Here is a 20,000-nt window from a genome sequence, read left to right as displayed (position 1 = left end):
TTGTAATTAAGGCAGCTCTATTTCAGCGTTGCCAATATATGCACGCTCATTTAACATTAATAAGAGAGCACCAGTTTTAACATACATATATGCAAATGCATTTACGCATAAAAATAAAATATTGTTGTTCTAGCTACTCACATCAAAAACTAATTCTCAAAATTAATCTTTACTCCTCCTATACGAGTTTTATTCTTTAGCATAGTAGCAGACAACCCGTGTGTGTATAGGCACATGCACTATTTACACAACTCACTCCGCCACGCATTCGCCTCTTCGGCAAACCAACAAACAAATACAATTTTTATAAATTCTCTGGATATACATGTAATACGAGTATTTATAACAATAATGATAGAAAGAAGATTGCGCCCATCAGAGAGTGCGTGACGTCACGTTTTTCGAGTTGTGCAGTATTGCCAACCATTTGCTCTTCGCAATAAATTTAGTGCTTTTTTATACCGAAAATGCAAAACTTTTTAAGTTTCATGTTTGTTTCTTTTTTTAATTCAAAGCTACCGAAACTGTAAGTCAAAAAAAACTGTATTATTATACAAAAGAAGGTTAAGAAAGGCCACTCTGAGAAAATTTTAGTGCTAATGAATATTAGTTGGTTCTTATAAAATTTGATATTTTGAAAGTGTGAATTTAATTTTTTGCTCCTTTTAAGGTTATGCAAGAATATTAAATGTCCCTCTCTCAACTCTTCTTAAGATTGAAAACCTTTTTACACATTTTAAAAAGCGTTTGAACTTACTGAATCCGATTTAAAACCATAGAGGTGTAATCGTTTCTTCCGGCCATCAATCCTTAGTGGGACATAGGGCATCAAAAGGTATATTCATTGTAAAAATAAACCACAAAATACCAGAAAATACCAAAGAAATTATACTGACATTTTTGCAAAAAGAGTACCTTGTCTAGTTACATAATCTCAAGTATAGCAAATAAGTCGTTCTCTTAAGGGGGAAGTCTACTGTGAATTTTTCAAAAAATCGATTTTTTTTTTATTAGCTTAAAAAATCCTTTGAACCCTCTTAAATAAGGTACAATATGTGTTACAGCTGGCTAAATTTTTCTTCGTTGAAATTTCGACCTTTTCCCGAAGCGCTCCAAAGCTTTAAACGCTGAAAACTGAAACTTTAAACGCATTTTTCTCGAAACTAAGTTTTTGTATACGGTGTACACGATATCTCGAGTTCTGATAAATGAATCAGCTTAAAAATTTAATTATATATTCTCTGTAATAGTGTCTCTCGTCTGACATAGGATTTTTTTGATATCGTTATTTGTTAAATTGTTATAAACAATAGTAACATCAATTTTAGGCAAAAAAAAAGAAAAAAATTTCAAGAATTTTTTTTTCAACGCCAAAATTTTTTATCGACATAATCCTACGTCAGACGAGAGTCAATACTATGTATATGATAACAATATTTTGTTTTTTTGTTTTAGATCACCGAAACGTAAGATTTCATGTACACCGTTTAGGCACCTAAGAAAAGCGGACCTGCGCTTGCAGAAGTGCCACAGCGGCCATTTTGAATATTTTGACTTAAAATTTTTTTTTCAAAAACTTAAATATGTAATAAAGATAAGAGTTTAAATAGATTTTATGTACGAGCAATATTTTGTTAGAAATGAAATCCGGAAAATAAGCCTGTTTTTTCCCTTGTCACAGTAGACTTCCCCCTTAACAAAAGAGTTTCTCTTAACAAAAAAACTCATAAATTAACTTGTACATAACCATAACACATTTACATATTAAAAAAAACGCATATTTCAAAAACAATTTGTCACGCATACCAAGTTCTTTAGGTAATTCAATAAAAATATGGTATTTTATTTTCTTTAAATGGGCATTTTAGTGTGTTTTAATATGCAAAGCTAGGCCACACTGCAGTAGCGAGAGAGATATTTGACTGCTGAAAGGAAAAGAACATCAACAATAACCGCAATCGCGGACCAGATGTTAAAAAAGTAAAGCTAAATAAAACTGAGTAAATTATTGAAGTAATTTAAAAAAAATGTATATTTTATAAAATTATAAACATTACTTTTAATTAAAACAGGCTAGAAAAGTGTCATGAAGAAAGTACTAAAACTCCGAGACTAAATAGCAAAACAAATGTTAAAGAATTTACGAAAATGGTAATCTGGCCATACGGGTATTAATATGATGTCACTCATTGTCAAATTTGCTGAGAGGAAAGTAGCGGTACCACGCTAGAAGCCATCTCATTATTCTTTCCATCATGGGTATAACTCACTATCTTACAAACGCATGTTATTTAAGGCAGCTCTATTTCAGCGTTGGCAATATACATATGTTCATTTAATAGCAATAAGAGGGTACCAGATTTAACAGACATAAAAATAAAATATTGTTGTTATGACAACTCGCGTCAAAAACTAATTCTCAAAATTAATCTTTACTCATCTTCCGGTACGAGTTTTATTCATCAACATAGTAGCAGACAACCCATGTAGATCTATAGGCACATGCACTCTTTGCATACTTGACTCCGCCACGCATTCGCCAACCTACAAAAACAATTTTTATAAGTTCTCTGGATATATAATACGAGTACTGTTACTATTACCTTCTCTGCTAATAGAAACGGCACGCTGTTAAGGAATACCTACATTTAACCCTGCAGGAATTTCAAATACGCCTAAAGAAGTGTTTAAAAATGAAGTGTTTTTTTTTTTTTGACATATTGTGTGGTATTATGACATGTGCAAATGTTACTTCAGCGGTGGTTTAAATCACACATCAAAATATAGAAGTTTGATAAGAACTTAATATGGTCTGTATATACCTGCACTTATAAGAGGGAGTTTCGTAGGCGACCACCGAGACTTTGAAGATATTGAAGAAAGAAACTTGAAAGTTAGCTCGATTATAAGCCCACCACTATTTCTTTTTATAAAAATATGAACTACATTACTACAACAAAGCCCATATGACGCAGGGTTTCAAACTTTGTACAAAATTTTTGTAAATTCCATCAAAACTTTTCTAACCATTAATACCCATTTCATATTTTCTCGAATTTTTCAGAGTATGCAGTTTTATAGCCCACTGAATTTGAGTGCAAGTTTCAAGGGACTACAAAATCTCGCTGATTTTTTACTGTCCGTTTTGCTGAGGTGTCACGCCTTTTCTTCCATACAAAGTGTGTGCTCGAATTTTTTATATGTATATACTTATATAATGTTTCTTGTATAAGTAAGCCCTAAGTTTAAATAAAAAAATGAGGGTGAAAACTAAAAGAAAAATAAATAAATAAATAATAAATTAAAAAAAAACTAACAAAAAATTGACTGCCCCGGGTGAGGCTCGAACTCACGACCTTAAGATTATGAGACTTACGCGCTGCCTACTGCGCCACCGAGGCTATATAAGATTAAACGATCTTGTTAGGACTGCACTTGGCTTGATTAGTTTTATTTCGAAAGAAGTAAATATTAGAATAAAAATTGTATTTTGACCGCAAGTGTAAATTGTTGTAGTAATTCCGTTTCATAGATATACTTGGTGATAAGTACCTACATATTATGTAATATTTATATTATTTATAGTATTCATTGCCTTTTTTAATTTGCTAAAGTCAACTGTGCAATTAAGGCAAATTTATTTTGTGTACAAACTGCAAGCACAAACTTTTTCTATACTTTTACGGTGTACTACAGTAAATTCTGGCTTAGTATAGTAAAGAAGTGAATAAAGAAAATTTCATAATTTTGAGAATTATTCAAAATTGAATATGTTGGTACAAAGTTTTTTTAAATAAAATAACTTCAATTCTTTTTAGCATTTTCCAAATTTTTTGTTTTAAAAAGTATTTTGTGACCTGGAAAATTTTAATTTTTTTTTTCAGTTTATAATACTACAAATAAACCACTTTTTCGAAAAATATTAGGTGCGCAACTAAGTTCTCGCTGTTTTTTTGATGAAAATTCAACTTTATTCTGAAAAAATGGTTACAAGTGAATCATTGAAAGTATTGCCCATCGCTGGCTACTACTTTTCCCCATCTTTCTGGTAGATCTCGTATACCGTCGCGATAAAACTGTTCATCTTTTGAGGCTATCCTCGGATCAAGCAATTTTTGTTGTCTTCATATGAATGGATCTGCTGGTCAGCTAGACCATGTGCCACCGATCGGAAGAGGTGATAATCGGACGGCGCAATATCTGGAGAATATGGCGGGTGGGGTAGGATTTCCCATTTCAGTGTTTCCAGGTAGGTTTTAACAGGTTTGGCAACGTGAGGCCGAGCGTTGCATGCTGTAGAATCACTTTTTCATTCCTCTCCGCGCATTGCGGCCGCTTCTCGCGCAGTGCTCGGCTCAATCGCATCACTTGAAGTCGATACCGATCCCCAGTGATGGTTTCGCTTGGTTTTAACAGTTCATAATAAATAACCTTCGCAACGTGAATATTCGGCCAAGGCGACGACGTAGAAGCATGACCGGGCAGTTCCCATGACTTTATTTTCTTTGGATTGCTTTAATGAATACATTTTTCATCATCCGTCACGAAGCGATGAAGAAAACCCTTCCTTTTTTGCCGCTGGAGCAGTTGTTCATAGACGAAAAAACGACGTTCAACATTCCTTGGTTTTAACTGATACGGAACCCAAGTCCTCTATTTCTGAATCATTCGCAAAGCATGCAATCGCTTGGAAATGGATTGGCGGGTAACTCCTAATACTGAAGCAAGGTCTTCTTGCGTTTGACACGAATCCTCATTGAGCAATGCCTCCAATTCAGAGTCTTCTAAGGTTTTTGGCTTTTCTTCACACGGACAGTCGTCAACATTAAAATCACCGTCTTTGAAGCGACGGAACCAATCTCGGCGCGTTGTTTCACTTCGAGCAGTATCTCCATAAACTTTTCGTAGCTCTCGATGCGCCTCAGTCGCCGTTTTTTTCGAATGAAAGATTATTCGGCACAAAATCAAACGTTTTCACAAAACCAAAAATATATGATACCAAAACAAAATCTCTAATGTGTCGAAGCAGTTTGTTTATCATATGTCTAAGCTTAGTTTATGACGTTTAGGTTATGTTAGAATCGACTAGCACACACTGCTGGCGGCATCTATTGGCAAACAGCGCGCACTTAATTGAGCACCTAATACATCATGTGCCTCACATTCGCCAGACTTGAATCAAATCGAAAATTTGTGGGATGAACTCGGAAGGCGTCACGCTAAAATTAACATAACTAGGAGGTTCTCCATTAGGAATGGCGAAATTTGAGTCCAAATGTGACTAAAAAATTAGTTAACTCTATAACGAAAAGACTTAATGAAGTCATCAGGCAAAAAGGATTGCCTACTAAATATTAAAATTTGAGCGATGATGGCCTTTCATGTTGTTGTTGTTGAAGTGGTTGAGTATTTTTACTGAAATAATCCTAATTAGCGGCCACCGTAGCCGAATGGGTTGATGCGTGACTACCATTCGTCGGTTCGAATCTCGGTGAAACACCAAAATTAAGAAAAACATTTTTCTAAACCTCCGAGTGTATTTCTGCCATGAAAAAGCTCCTCATAAAAATATCTGCCGTTCGGAGTCGGCTTGAAACTGTAGGTCCCTCCATTCGTGGAACAACATCAAGACGCACACCACAAATAAGAAAAGGAGCTCGGCCAAACACCCAAAAAGGGTGTACGCGCCAATTATATATATATTTATAACCCTAATTATCGACCAGCACACGTTTTACTACCACTGTTCTCGTGTGATGACGTCTTGATTTTTTTTGTTGTTTTGTGTTTCTAAGCCAGATCCATTTTGTGAGATCCAGGTATAGCAGCAAATTCTTTATTTCGATGTCTGAGATCTCATTAATTTGCTGTAAGAAAGGCTTACCGAAAGAGCGATGTCGTGCCCTAGCTAGCCCTGGACATTCACATGAGTAGTGGAAAAGACTTCCCTTCACCCCTTCCGCTTGCCAGCTTCTGCAGATGTGATTGAAAGGGAGGTTGAGTTTGGCTGCATGATCTCCTATATTCCAATGACCTGCAAGAGTTACAGTGATCCGTGAAATGTTTGGTCGAGAGCATCCTAACAGGTAATTCCTCCGTTGGATTTTTGTGCGACGGACATGTGTTTTTTGTTGTAATACTTGTAGTTAATTGCTTTACATCTTCTTTCGGCTAAAGCATGATAGTGTGAAGCAATGGATGCTTTTATTGAATTGAGTGAAGTAGCGACTTCCACCGCCTCTAGTGTATATATCTAGTGTCTAACCTTTTCTTGCTAGCTCATCTGCTATCTCATTACCCCGGGAGTGCTTCAGTAGGGCAGGTGCGAAGCGCTCCTGTGGTTAAGATACTCGCTGTTCTTTGTATCTTGTTCAACTTGATTTGGTTGTATTTCTTTTTTATCGCGGGCCACCAGACTAGTGCCGCATATGTTAATATTGGCTGTGTAGGACCAATTGGATCGTTTTGGTTGGATACCCCATCTTTTACCCAACATTCTCTTACACGTATAAAGTGCCTTATTCGCTTTCTTTACCCTGTACTCTACGTTGGAACTCCAGCTGAGTTTGGGATCTAAGTATTTTGCCTGTTGGATTCTTATGCTGACGCCGTTTAATTTTGGGGGATTAAAGTTTGGTATCTGGGTATTCATAGTGAATAGCATCAGTTCAGTTTTTCTCGGGTTTACACTTAAACCACAGTCTGTGACCCAATTGCTGAGTAATCCCAGAGCTCCTTTCATAATCCACTGATTATGGTTGGAAACAACCCTGAAACCATAAGCACTAGGGCATCCGCGTATGCCACTGCTTTAAATCCCTTTCGGTTGAATTTGGTAAGTATATTGTTGACAACTAATAACCACAGCAGAGGGGATAAGACCTCTCACTGAGGGCTTCCTCTATTGACAGAGCGTTTTACCGTGCATGTTCTCTATCCATTCGTTGAGACCTATCTCACAGAAATAAGTATATGTGCAAGGGTGTTTTCAAATGAAAAACTATTAAGAAGCAGAGAAATGTTCAACCAATAATTTTATATTAATATATGTTTAGGATAAATAGGAATAAGAAATTATACAATAAAAATTCAACTTGACTAAACTTGTAAAATTAAAAGAGAAATTTTTCAGTATACGCCTAACTCCCACGCGGAAAAGTTCATTCGGTTTTCTCGTGTAACTTGTCGGCACTTACTAATATACACATTATCGCTTCTTTGAGTGAAAACCCAAGTAAATATAACGAATCAACAAACTTTAACCAAATGGCTGATCCTCCTGATCGAGACAAAGCTGTAGAACAGCTCTCGTACCAAACTAATCAAAATAAATTATTAACCAGTAATTCAAAAACTCCTAAATACTTGATAATTAACAGAATCGAAAGCGCGGAATCTCTCTCAAAAGTGTCCCCTTTTCTTATTAAAAAGGTCATTGACTCAGTATGTGGTGGCGAAGTTGAATGGAAGTATTCTAATCAAAACAAAAACATTTGTACAAGCATGCAAATTAATAAAACTGTCTGCCCTATCCCCATATATTAAAGTGGAAGTATGTGAACACAATACCCTCAATCAATCAAAAGGTGTCATCTTCTCCCGTGAATTAATAGGTATATCAGAAGAAACAATAAGAAGCGAACTAGAAAACCAAGGAGTAAGCGAAGTAAGGAAAATCAAGAAAAAGGTTGACAGCATTCTAGTCGAAACAGGCTTACTTAATGGACTATGAATAAGTTCGTGCGGTTTTTTTTCGAAATTTGAAACTTTATTGACGTAAAATGGTTACAAATTTAATATTCAAAATATTGTCCATCGCTTACTACTACTTTTTCCCATCTTTCTGGCAATTCACGGATTCCCTTTGTGAAAAATTCGGTCGGTTTTGCCGCAATCCACGAATCGATCCATTTTTTGACTTCATCGTAATTACGGAAGTGCTGGTCAGCCAGGCCATGTTGCATCGATCGGAAGAGATAGTAATCGGATGGCGCAAGGTCTGGACTATACAGCGGGTGGGGTAGGACATCCCATTTGAGCGTTTCTAAGTATGTTTTGACCACTTGTGCAACATGTGGCCGAGCATTGTCATGTTGCAAAATAACTTTGTCGTGTCTATCGGCGTATTGCGGCCGTTTTTCTCGCAGTGCTCGGCTCAAACGCATCAATTGTCGTCGGTAGACATCCCCCGTAATCGTTTCATTCGGTTTCAGTAGCTCATAATACACAACACCCAGCTGGTCCCACCAGATACACAGCATAACCTTCAGGCCATGAATATTCTGCGCCGACGTCGATGTTGAAGCATGGCCAGGGTATCCATACGTTGCCCGACGTTTTGGATTGTCGTAATGGACCCACTTTTCATCGCCAGTCACAATTCGATGCAAAAAACCCTTTCTTTTGTGCCGTTGAAGCAGTTGTTCGCATGCCATAAAACGGCGTTCAACGTCTCTTGGCTTCAATTCATACGGCACCCAATGGCCTACCTTTCGGATCATTCCCATGGCTTTTAAACGTTTGGAAATGGTTGATTGATCAACTCCCAAAGTTTTTGCAACCTCTTCTTGCGTTTGAGCCGGATCTTGATCGAGCAATTCCTCCAATTCGGTATCCATGAACTTTGGCGGCGCACCCTCGCGTTCTTCGTCTTCCAAGCCAAAATCACCACTTTTAAAGCGTGCAAACCACTTCTGGCACGTTCGCTCAGATAGAGCATGCTCACCATAAACTTCCACCAAGATACGATGACTTTCGGCTGCTTTTTTCTTCATATTAAAATAATGAAGAAGAATTCCCCGCAAAAACACATTATTTGGCACGAAATTCGACATTTTCAAGTGTGGTAAAAATATTGTTGTTTACGCTTCAAATAAAAAACTTATACTGACGTTTGTGCCTTACGACAGTAGCTCTCCAATGAATGTTTGGAAATGTGGATCGATGGAATAATAATCAAGTTACGCCATCTGTTGTAAAACCGCACGAACTTATAAATAGACCTATTATTCTGACATTCGACAACTCCATACTACCAAATCACATTTTGATCGGATATGAGAAAATAAAAATAAGACCCTACATCCCTCTCCCACTAAGATGCATGAACTGTTTAAAATATGGTCACTCAGCAAAAATTTGCAATAACACTAAAATATGCGCAAATTGCGCCAAAACTTCTCACATTGACCGCGAAACTAATGATAAGTGCACTGACCCATCAGCTTGCGTTAGTTGTACCAACAATGGATCAGAAAATGCTGACCACAATGCACTTGATAAGAAATGTCCGGTATTCATAAAAGAGAAAGAAATCCAAGCGATCATCACACTAGAGAAAGTCGATAGGCGGAGAGCGATAGCCACATACGAAGAACGTCACCCACTCAACACAGCAACATACGCATCAAAGTTAGCAAAAACAAACCCACCAATTACCCATAACAAGAGCGCAGATTCACCACACTCTCCAACACTCTCACGAATGATAGCAGAAACCACCTCAGTAAACAGTATAATACCAAATTCCAGCAACAGCAGTAAATCCACACTCCCACTCAACTCTTCGAATCCACCATACACATCTCAACCAACACAACCAGCAGAGAACGTTAAATATAGAGAATTCTCACGAGCTACGAATAGTGTGAATTGTCAAAAATGAAGTGAAACCGCGAACACTATTTCACCTCGCTTAACTCGAAGGCGGGGAAGTTCTTAACAGACGTGATTACAGTGAATTATGTACAAGTACATTGGCTCTGCTCAGTTTTTGGTTTCTGTATGAAATCAAATTGACAAATGCCGACGGCATTTTGCAAGGCATTTGCTTGTGCATTTTTATGTTCCCTTGGTAAACGAAAATTTATTCAATTTGTATTTTCAAACAAATACAACCAAATAAAGATTTAAAATCCAAGATTTAAAATCAAAGTAACTTTAATGCACACATTTTGTTGTGTGCGTTTTAGTAAATTTGATGAAAATGTTTACTAATTTTTCGAGTCGAAATTAATTTTAGACAAAAATTCAAAGAGCATTGAATATATGTATGTATATCAATATATGTATATATACATACATATATTTTGTTAGTTATATTTGTGCAAAAGTTCAATTGCATCTTCAATTCTTATAGTGTTAGAAATGTATGTATGTGCACATGCACTGCAGCAACAATGACCTACAAAACTTTAAAATTTAAAATAAATAAAAGAAAACTTCAAAGAAACGTATTTGCATACATATATGGGACAACTAAGTTCTATTGCATCTTTAATATAGTGTTGCACGCATATGTATGCACTGAAGCAACATGACCTACCTCACGAGCATCGCCTTATCATATTTCATGCAATAATTAGGATGTAAATATTCGAATGATCGAATTCCTGCAAATGCTAAAACAACTTCTTCTGCATATGCATCGACGCATGTGCATGTGCGTATGTATATGCACACCTGATCCCTAACTATATCTATATATCAATCAATCGATCAAATCAAAAAATTCTGTATACAAAACGCTTCATTACATTTTCATTACCAGGCACACAGGAAGATGGCATATGCAAATATAAATATTGAATTCAAGCAAAACAATGCTTATTAATATACACATATGCATGTACATACAACCGCACACACAGGGCATTCGCTTTATTCCTCAAAATGCGTATGTCGTTCAAAGCTAAAATGCCATGCCTAGCGACTACAAGAACAAAATGCAGTCATAGACGCAGGCGTAGCGGCCATCATTCTAGTTGCCATAGCGCTGAACAGTCGCGACGGCGCCGAACAGTTTCAACTATTGTACTGTGCAACAAAAACTCATCTTCAAAAAATTCATTGATAAATTCGAGCTCATAGTTCTAAGAGCAAGAACTTTCATTCATAAAACGAGCCGCCCATATGCCAATTTTCTCGACAATTCGAAAATAGTCAATATTTGAATATTTCGCGTAGAATTATTTGCCAATATTTGATAAATCTTCAATTTTTGTCAAGTCGAGTGCCCGCGGCATCGTACATATGTATGCAAAAATATATGTATGTAAATATGTCTTTCTAAATGCTCGACAGCCGCAGCTGCTGTGCGTCAAGTGCGCGCATGAGCATACAGTAAGTTGCAGAAGAAAACAAGTAGCTTAAAAAAAAGGTCTGATTCGGACATTTTAATACTAAGATAAAATTTGGAAACAATTATTTTATGTTAACTGATAGTAGGCAAATAGTTAATTAGTAGATTACTTTACGTATGTAGTTTTTCAATTGATAAAAAGTGCACAAAACATATGCATATATCTGCAGTTAGAAACTTACTCTGAAATCAGAGCATTTGTAGGTGCCTGTAAACATGTCAAGGTTACTGTACATACAATGCTGTGCCTATGAATGTGCGCTGCGCCTTTGAATGCGCGCTGGATTTCTTGCGAAGTTTTACCGTTTTATCTTGAGCTGTGGCTGGTGAGCACACATACACACAGCATATACATATGCGCAAATGTATATAAATTCACAAATTTACATTTGCATATGCCATCTTCCTGTGCGCCTGGTAATGAAGCGTTTGCTATAGAGGATTTTGATTCAGTTGAAGGGAATTCAACAAAGTTTTACAGACACCAGACAGACAGACATAACATATGTACATAATTTGGATGATTTGGAGAAATTCAAATATATAGGTCATATTAAAAAGCTACCTAGCATTCTTTGCTTCTAATCACCAACAAATCCTTATCGACTGCTGCTAAATTTACATAATTCAGCCCCTTACTGTTAATTTTTGTTGAAAAATGTGTCTGTGGTGAAATTGTCTTCGCGAGACGAGTACCCCTCGAAAATGAACACTTTCCTGTCATTAAGACTTCTCTATATTTAACGTTCTCTGCAACCAGCATGTATCAAACCAAGAGAGCAAACAGACTACTCAGATATACTCAATAGTAACTTTTTAACTAAAAGCACTTTGCAACAAATAACAAAAGATAATAAAACTAAAATCTACCCTAAAAACATTTCTAACAGAACAAAAGCCATGTTAAAAAAAAATCAACAAGTTGAAGGCAAATTCTAAGCAAGATTGCGATTCAACATTACCTATTGCAGATATCGATTCTGATTCATCAGAATCAATGTCTACAGATCAATAACTTAGTTACTCAATTTATATCTTAGATTCTATTATACATTTATACTTATACACATACATATATACTTAGATAAACTCATTCATACAATTTATCATGACACTACTTATCATACAATGGAACATAAACGGATATATTAATAATTATAATGAACTGCTAATTCTTATTAATAATTATAAACCTAAAATTATTTCTATCCAAGAAAGCCACATTCCGACACAATTCCAAAACGTCCCAATTCCAAACAACTTCCTTTTGTATTCATTCAACTCAAACCCATCATACGGTGGTGTAGCTATACTGATACATAAATCTATACAACACGAAATAATTCAAACTGAAAAGGACTTTGACAACATTACTTTAGAAATACACTCAACAAAAAAATTCAGAATCACGTCAGCCTATTGTCGCCCATCTTACAATCTTCATTACCGCAACCTAGAAACTGTATTTAATCAAACTAATCACTCAGGCATTATCACTGGCGACTTTAATTGTTGGCACCAAAGCTGGGGTTCACGCGTCAACAACCGGAAGGGCAACATCTTGTCAAATTTTATTAATCAATCTCACTTCGTTCTACTAAACGACAAATCACCAACACACTTTTCCACACACAATACACTCACGCACGTAGACCTGACTCTCTGTACCCCCGATCTTGCCGTTCACGCTGATTGGAGGACTCACAATGATTTAAACGGAAGCGACCACTTCCCAATTTTCATTTCTCTCTTCCCACCTATTAACCAACCGAACGCAGCAAGTAAGACTTCATTCAAAACTGATCTTGCAAACTGGGAACTATTTGAAAAGAAATGTAGACAGTTCGAGTCAACCCGACCTATCAGCCGTAATGTTAATGCAGAAGCACCCAACCTTAGGAAAATTATTCTACAGTCTGCTAATGAATCTATACCAAAAACTTTAAATAATAAAAAACAAAGATCAGTGCCATGGTGGAATCATAACTTAGGTAAATTAAAAGCTGAGAAAAACAGGCGGTTTCATATATTCAGATCGAACATGACTGAACTAAATTTAATTGAGTATAAAAAAGCAAAATCTGCCTTTAAACGAGAAATTAAATCCTCCAAACAATGTTCGATACAAAAGTTTACAGCAGAAATTAGTCCTAGCACCCCCACAAAGAAAATTTGGATGACTATACGACGCTTTTGTGGATACAAACTCCCCCACGGTATACATTGACTACAGTCCCTAAACAATCCCAATCAATCTCACACAGATCCAAAAGATATCGCTAATGAGCTGGCTAAATACTGGAGCAATTCAGCTTCGGACCAAAATTTTCCAAGTAGCTTTCAAAACAGGAAAAGAGCGACCTTACAATCTCAAGTGTATGCACAACCCTGTAGAGATGCGAATATATTAGAACAAGATATAAATCATCTGGAAATGATATCTGCACTAACTAAGCTAAAAGGAAAAACTCCAGGCTTAGATAGGATAACATATCCAATGATGCGAAACTCTCCTGAAATTTTTAAAAAGCGCCTTTTAAATTTATTCAACGCGATTCTTCATAACAAAATTATCCCGCAGTCCTTCAAACACAGCATTATTATACCAATACCAAAACCAAAGTCCGATAAAACACAAGCAAAATCATACAGACCGATATCTTTAAACATATGCTTCGCTAAGGTTCTAGAAAGGATAATAGCAAATCGGCTTTGGTGGTTTGTAACAAAAAACAAATTATTGAATAGCCGACAAATGGGTTTCAAGAGAGGAAAATCTACAGCAGATAGTCTACTACTGTTAGACTATCTAGCTGCAGCCAAGCTCTCATCAAAAAGCCATTTAACAATTATTTCTCTTGACTTTGAAAAGGCGTATGATAAAATAGGCATACACACGGTAGTTGACCAACTCGTAAAATGGAAGGTTGGCCCCAAAATCACCAATTATATTATCAATTTTATGTCAAATCGTAAGTTTATGGTACGAATAGATAACCATTTCTCTGATTTCTGGTCAACAGACAATGGTATTCCCCAAGGATCCCCTTTATCTGTCATTGTGTTCTTGATTGCGTATGAAAAACTATGCTCTGTAATATCATTCCATAAAGAAATTGACTTTTGCGCCTACGCAGATGACTTTAACATTATTATTAAATCAAATAAAGAAAAGTGTCCAATAATTGACCTGAATAACCTTTTTCACGACATCTTAACTTGGTGCGATTACTCAGGAGCAAACTTATCACCAACAAAAAATCGGTACATTCATCTCTGTCGAAAGCACAATTGTCAATGTACTGTGCTTTCACGAAGCATAAACCTCTTTCCCTGTGATGAGTTAAAAATTTTAGGAATCATTATCAATAAGAGATACAGATGGAACTCCCACATCGATCACCTAAGCACTTCCCTGGTCACACAATTAAACATTGTGAAATGTCTAGCCTCCCCAAAATTTCAATGCGACACTCAATCTATCTTAACAATTGTAAAAACATTATTTATACCCAAAATCAGTTATGGCATTTTTCTTTACGGATATGCTCCTAACTATCTCATAAACAAAATCAAGTCATTACTTAACACTGCAATAAGAACCGCGTTGGGAGCCCTGCGCTCTACACCAATCGCAAATTTATTTTTTGAATCAAAAATATTGAATTTCGAAAATCAAAGATTAGGTCTCTCAACTGCTAAACTATTTAAAGCTCTCATAACAAAGCAAGACAACCCGCTTTACAATATCGTCAATAACCTAAAGAAGAGGACAACCACCCTTAAAATACAGCCTGCTATAAGCAGAACAACAGTACTTTGCTCAGCAGTAGGTATACTTTTAAAGCCAACTAAATACGATATTCATATCCATCCCCCATGGTCCTTTAACCCAAAAGCAATTGACACTTCATTGCATATCTTCAACAAGAACAACACAAATCCGATTCAATATCATGCAATGTTCAACGAAGTTAAAAACAAATACTCCAACTATACTTTTATTTATACTGATGGGTCAAAGATAAACCAAAATATATCATACAGCATAACCCTAGAAAATGAAATTATAAAAATATCAATTATTCCATATTATAGTTCTATATATTCAGCCGAAATTATTGCCATATCTGAAGCAATAAATTTAGTAAAGCACAAGAGAAAAAAGGTTGCTATATGCTCAGACTCACTCTCCGCTCTTAATTCCATAGCCAATATAAATAACAGCGACTATTACCCAAACAAAATCAGACACATTATCTCACAACACTACCCAAAAATTATTTTAATATGGGTGCCTGGGCACAATAATATTGTTGGGAACAGCCTCGCTGACCAATCCGCGAAACAAGCTCATCGAAGCCCAGTAACTAGCACAGACAATTTCAACTTACTCGATATTAAAAATCATATTAAACAACACTTCTACAACAAACAACTCCTTGAATGGAATCTAACCAATGACTGGTATAAAAACGTTAACTACACAAAGACCAATATAACAGATTTTCTACAAAAAACTAATAAAAAACCTTCACGACTAGACATTATAAAATTCGAACGCCTTAGGTTAGGACACACGAAAATAACACATGGCCATCTTATGAATAACACAAACCCATTATATTGTACTTGCAACACAGATATCTTAGTCACAGTAACTCATCTTCTACTGAGTTGCCCCCTGTATGCTACCTGTAGAGAACAAATATTCACTAGCACAAACCCAATTTCACACCTCTCAGTCCCTTCTCTTGAGTCAATATCCCTAATAACAAAATTCCTCAAAAGAACCAATCTTTACCATAAGATTTAAAATAAAATTGTATCTACTAAGTTTAAGAATGGAAGTATGCATATGTATATAAAATTATCGAGCTTAAGGCCTCGCTGCTATAGCCCCTAACTTAAAATAGCTTATAAGATTTATGTTGTAAGCTAATTTTATATAAATAAATAAATAAATAAAAAGAGAAATTAAAATGACTTTACACTTTTTTCAACGTTTCTATAACTTTCAAATTTCTAATAATTAATAAGTTTCCATTTTGAGAAAAGACATGATTTATACGTTTAGGCAAAGAGTCTGCCAAGTTTTGAAGAGTGGAATCACCTATCTTGTCCCACTCTTCCACTAAAGTACCTTTCAGGTCTTTGATTGTCTCAAACTATCGACCATTTTTATAAATACTGGCCGACAATATTTCCCAGAGGTCCTCAATTGGGTTTACATCGGGACTTAGTGCTGGCCAATCCAGAACTGAACTTTTTCTTGACGATAGGACGGCCTAGTTAAACGAGCCGTATGGATTGGGCCGTTGTCTTGCTGGAAAAAACAGTCGTCTCCGTATATGTTTCCCGCAAATTCAATGAAAATATTCTCTAATATTTCAACATAAATTTCTGTGTTGCTTTTTGTGGGAATAAAACAAATTGTAGACTTTCCACCATGTCCGAAAGGGGCCCAAATCATCAAAGACCCGCCACCGTGGTTCCGCTTTGCATCTGCTGTCGATGTTAGTTGGCCTGCCACTTCATTTGAGTTGACCATATGTTTTTTTGGATTTTTAAGAAAGTTGCTGATGGTATTCCTATGCCGATTTACTCTAGTCGCAATTTCATGAATACTTTTGCCACTTTCGCTTAGCTCTTTAATCAGACCACGCTCTTCAACGGATAAATGTCTATCACGTGGCATTCTACAGATTAAACCATCAATAATTCAATTATTCTTTGTTCAAGGGAACTAATCTAGTTTACTTAGATACCAATGCAAATAACATAAAATTTTTTGATATCTTGCTCTCAGTGCTTGCCAAATCAATACTGATCTCTCATTTCATATGAAAACCAAATCTCGCAACACAAATTTGTAATAACAGTACTAAGAATAACGACTAAAGAAGAATTTTACAAGCGAGTAGTTAAGTTGGATTGCAAATACAGACTTTGGCATACCAAACAAAAGTGTACCGTTACTATCAAGAAAGATATCGCTATAAAAAACTTTACACATATGGGCAAAAAGTAAGGTGAATTTGGTTGTAAAATGAAAAATCTTTATTTATTCTTGTAAATCAATTTCATCCCCTTCAAAATAGTCCCCTCTCGATGAAATACACTTATGCCAACGATTTTTCCAATCCCCGAAACATGCCAAATAGTCCATTTCCGGTATAGCCACCAGCACCTTCTTCGATTCAGCTTTTAGCTCCTCAATCGACTCGAAACGTCATGAAGAACGAGTGCAGTGTGAGACGGCGCATTATCGTGATGCAAAAACCAAGAGTTGTTGGCCCATAATTCTGGTCTTTTTAGACGAATTGCTTCACGTAAACGACCCATAACGCTCAAATAATATTCCTTATTAACAGATTGGCCAGCTGGAAAGAATTCATAGTGCATCACACCACGAAAATCGAAAAAAAACTGTCATCATGACCTTTATTTTTGAACGACTTTGACGTGCTCTTTTCGGTCTGGCCTCGCCTTTAGCACGATATTCGCTTGATTGGTCGGTTGTTTCAGGGTCGTAAGCATAAATCCAAGTCTCATCTCCCGTAATGATGCATTTGAGCTTGTCCTGATGGTCTGAAAGCATTGTTTCACACACATCAACACGACGACTTTTTTCCAAGAAATTGAGAGTTTTCGGTACCAAACGAGGTTTGACTTTTCGTAGGCCCAAATGGTCTTTCAAAATGGTTTTCACAGATCCTTCTGATATTCCGATCATATGAGTAAGTCTTTAACAGTCAACCGACGATTTTTGAGCACTAACTCCTTCACTTTATTGACGTGTTGGTCATCTGTTGACGTCGATGGTCGTCCGGAGCGCTCCAAATCATCAACACGTTCTCGACCCTCTTTGAAGTCTTTGTACCACTTATAAACATTTTTCTGCGACATGGTCGAATCACCAAATGCTTTCTGCAAAATGCTAAACGTTTCCGCAGCCGAAATTTCATTCCGCAAACATAATTTGATGGCACTTTTCTGCTCAATCAAATCAGACATTGTAAAAATCGAAAAATGCACTCTTGGTCGTTTGGTAAACACAAGCGTAAATATATTACTGATAATGGCATTCACATGAAAGTTGGCCCAAATGTTATTAACAGTGCTGCCAACTCATGAAAAAAATAACTAGAGCGAAATTTTAATCCCGCGGAGTTTGACAAATAAATCCACCTTACTTTTTGCCCCCAGTAGTATGTCTGTGCCGAACATATTAAGAGCCTCTATTATGGATCTTGTGCTAAGATGGTTAAAAGCTCCCTCTATGTTGAGAAAAGCGACTAGTGAGTATTGTTTGTACTCTATGCCCCTCTCAATCGTACTTACAACCTCATGAAGAGCTGTCTTCGTAGATTTTCCTTTGAGGTAGGCATGTTGGGATGCTGAAATTGTTGCGTTTGTAATCTTCTCTCTGAGATATACATCCAACAATCGCTCGAGAGTTTTAAGGATAAAGGAGGATAAACTGATGGGTCTGAAATCTTTCGCTGTATCATCAGCGCATCTACCAGCTTTGGGGATAAAAATCACCTTAGCCTTCCTTCAGCTTTTTGGAATGTGGCCTAGCATTAGGATTTTTTTGAAAAATACCTCCATGACCTTTCATGTAGTTGCGTAGTTAATTTTTATTTTATTTTTTTCAAATATAATCTTTACTTCATTAGTCTTTACTTCCTAAGTAATACAAAATAAGGTATAAAAATCGAAATATAGGTATACAAATCGAGTAAATTCAGCTCTTAGTTTCAGTTATCAATAACTACTACAAACAGTGATTTTAATATGTCTCGCTTAATATTTATTCTGGTACTGGTTATTGATATCAATATCTGCGTTCTCTTTTTGGTTCTGATTATCAATATTAAAAATTATTAATACTTTACAGAAACTAGCTCATCAAATACAATTTTAAATTTTGAAATTTCCAATTCAGTTGCAGCTTCTTTTTTTCTAATAAGTTCAGGAAGCAGAACTACATGAGCATAATTACATTTACTCATATACTCGTACAATATGTAAATATGTATGTAAAAGTATGCAAAAATTCTTGAACACAGTGGCGGATTCAGCAACCCAACAGATATAAATTCATCATAATTTAGAGTAGTCAAGCATGAAGACACATTCCTAGAAAAAGCATTTGTGAATGAATTGGTTAGGAAGAAAAGTGAACTTAACCCGTTCGCTACCAAGCTGTCACATATACATACATACATATCTGTCAGCTAAGTTCTCACGTACTGTATGTGACGCTGGTTCAACTAAAGGCTGATCAATTTATCGGATTTTAAATTGAAATAAAACAACGCTAATTCAAATTGATCGGGCAATTTTTATTATTTCTGTGTAGAACCATTCATGGCATTTTTCATTCATTTATTTTTTAAAGATAATCCCTTTCAAATGTTGGCCGCAACGGCGGCGTAATTCGGCCATCCATAAATACCAATTTTGAATGACTCGCTGGAGGACTTCGGTTGGTATCTCGTTATTAACTTTGGAAATGTTGGTTGCCAATGCCTCATTTGAAGCTGGTTTATCCACGAAGTATTTAGACTTTACATATCCACACAAATAAAAGTCCAAAGGTCTGATATCACACGATCTTGGTGGTCAATCCACTGGTGCGAGACGAGAGATAAATTGCTCACCGAAATGACGACGCAGTAAATCCATTGTTTCACAGGCTGTATGGCAAGTAGCGCCGTCTTGTTGCAACAAAATGTTGTGGAGATCACGGGCTTCAATTTACGGCAACTAAAAGTCGTTTATCATGGCACGATAGCTTTCGTCATTCATTGTTACATTGGTGCCACCCTCTCTTTTTGAAGAAATATGCGCT

The 20,000-nt window shown here is 36.2% G+C and overlaps 1 non-coding gene across 1 annotated transcript; it reads right to left on the bottom strand.

Moving 5' to 3' along the window:
* Positions 1-3,328: 3,328 nt before the first annotated feature.
* Trnam-cau (transfer RNA methionine (anticodon CAU)) lies at positions 3,329-3,401 on the bottom strand. Its single transcript has one exon. It is a non-coding gene; the product is annotated as a tRNA-Met (tRNA).
* Positions 3,402-20,000: the final 16,599 nt, after the last annotated feature.

This window comes from Anastrepha ludens, chromosome 5, assembly GCF_028408465.1.
Source record: "Anastrepha ludens isolate Willacy chromosome 5, idAnaLude1.1, whole genome shotgun sequence".
Taxonomy (NCBI): Eukaryota; Metazoa; Arthropoda; class Insecta; order Diptera; family Tephritidae; genus Anastrepha; species Anastrepha ludens.
Note: the sequence above shows the minus strand (reverse complement) of the source record. Positions and strands in the feature narration are given on the sequence as shown.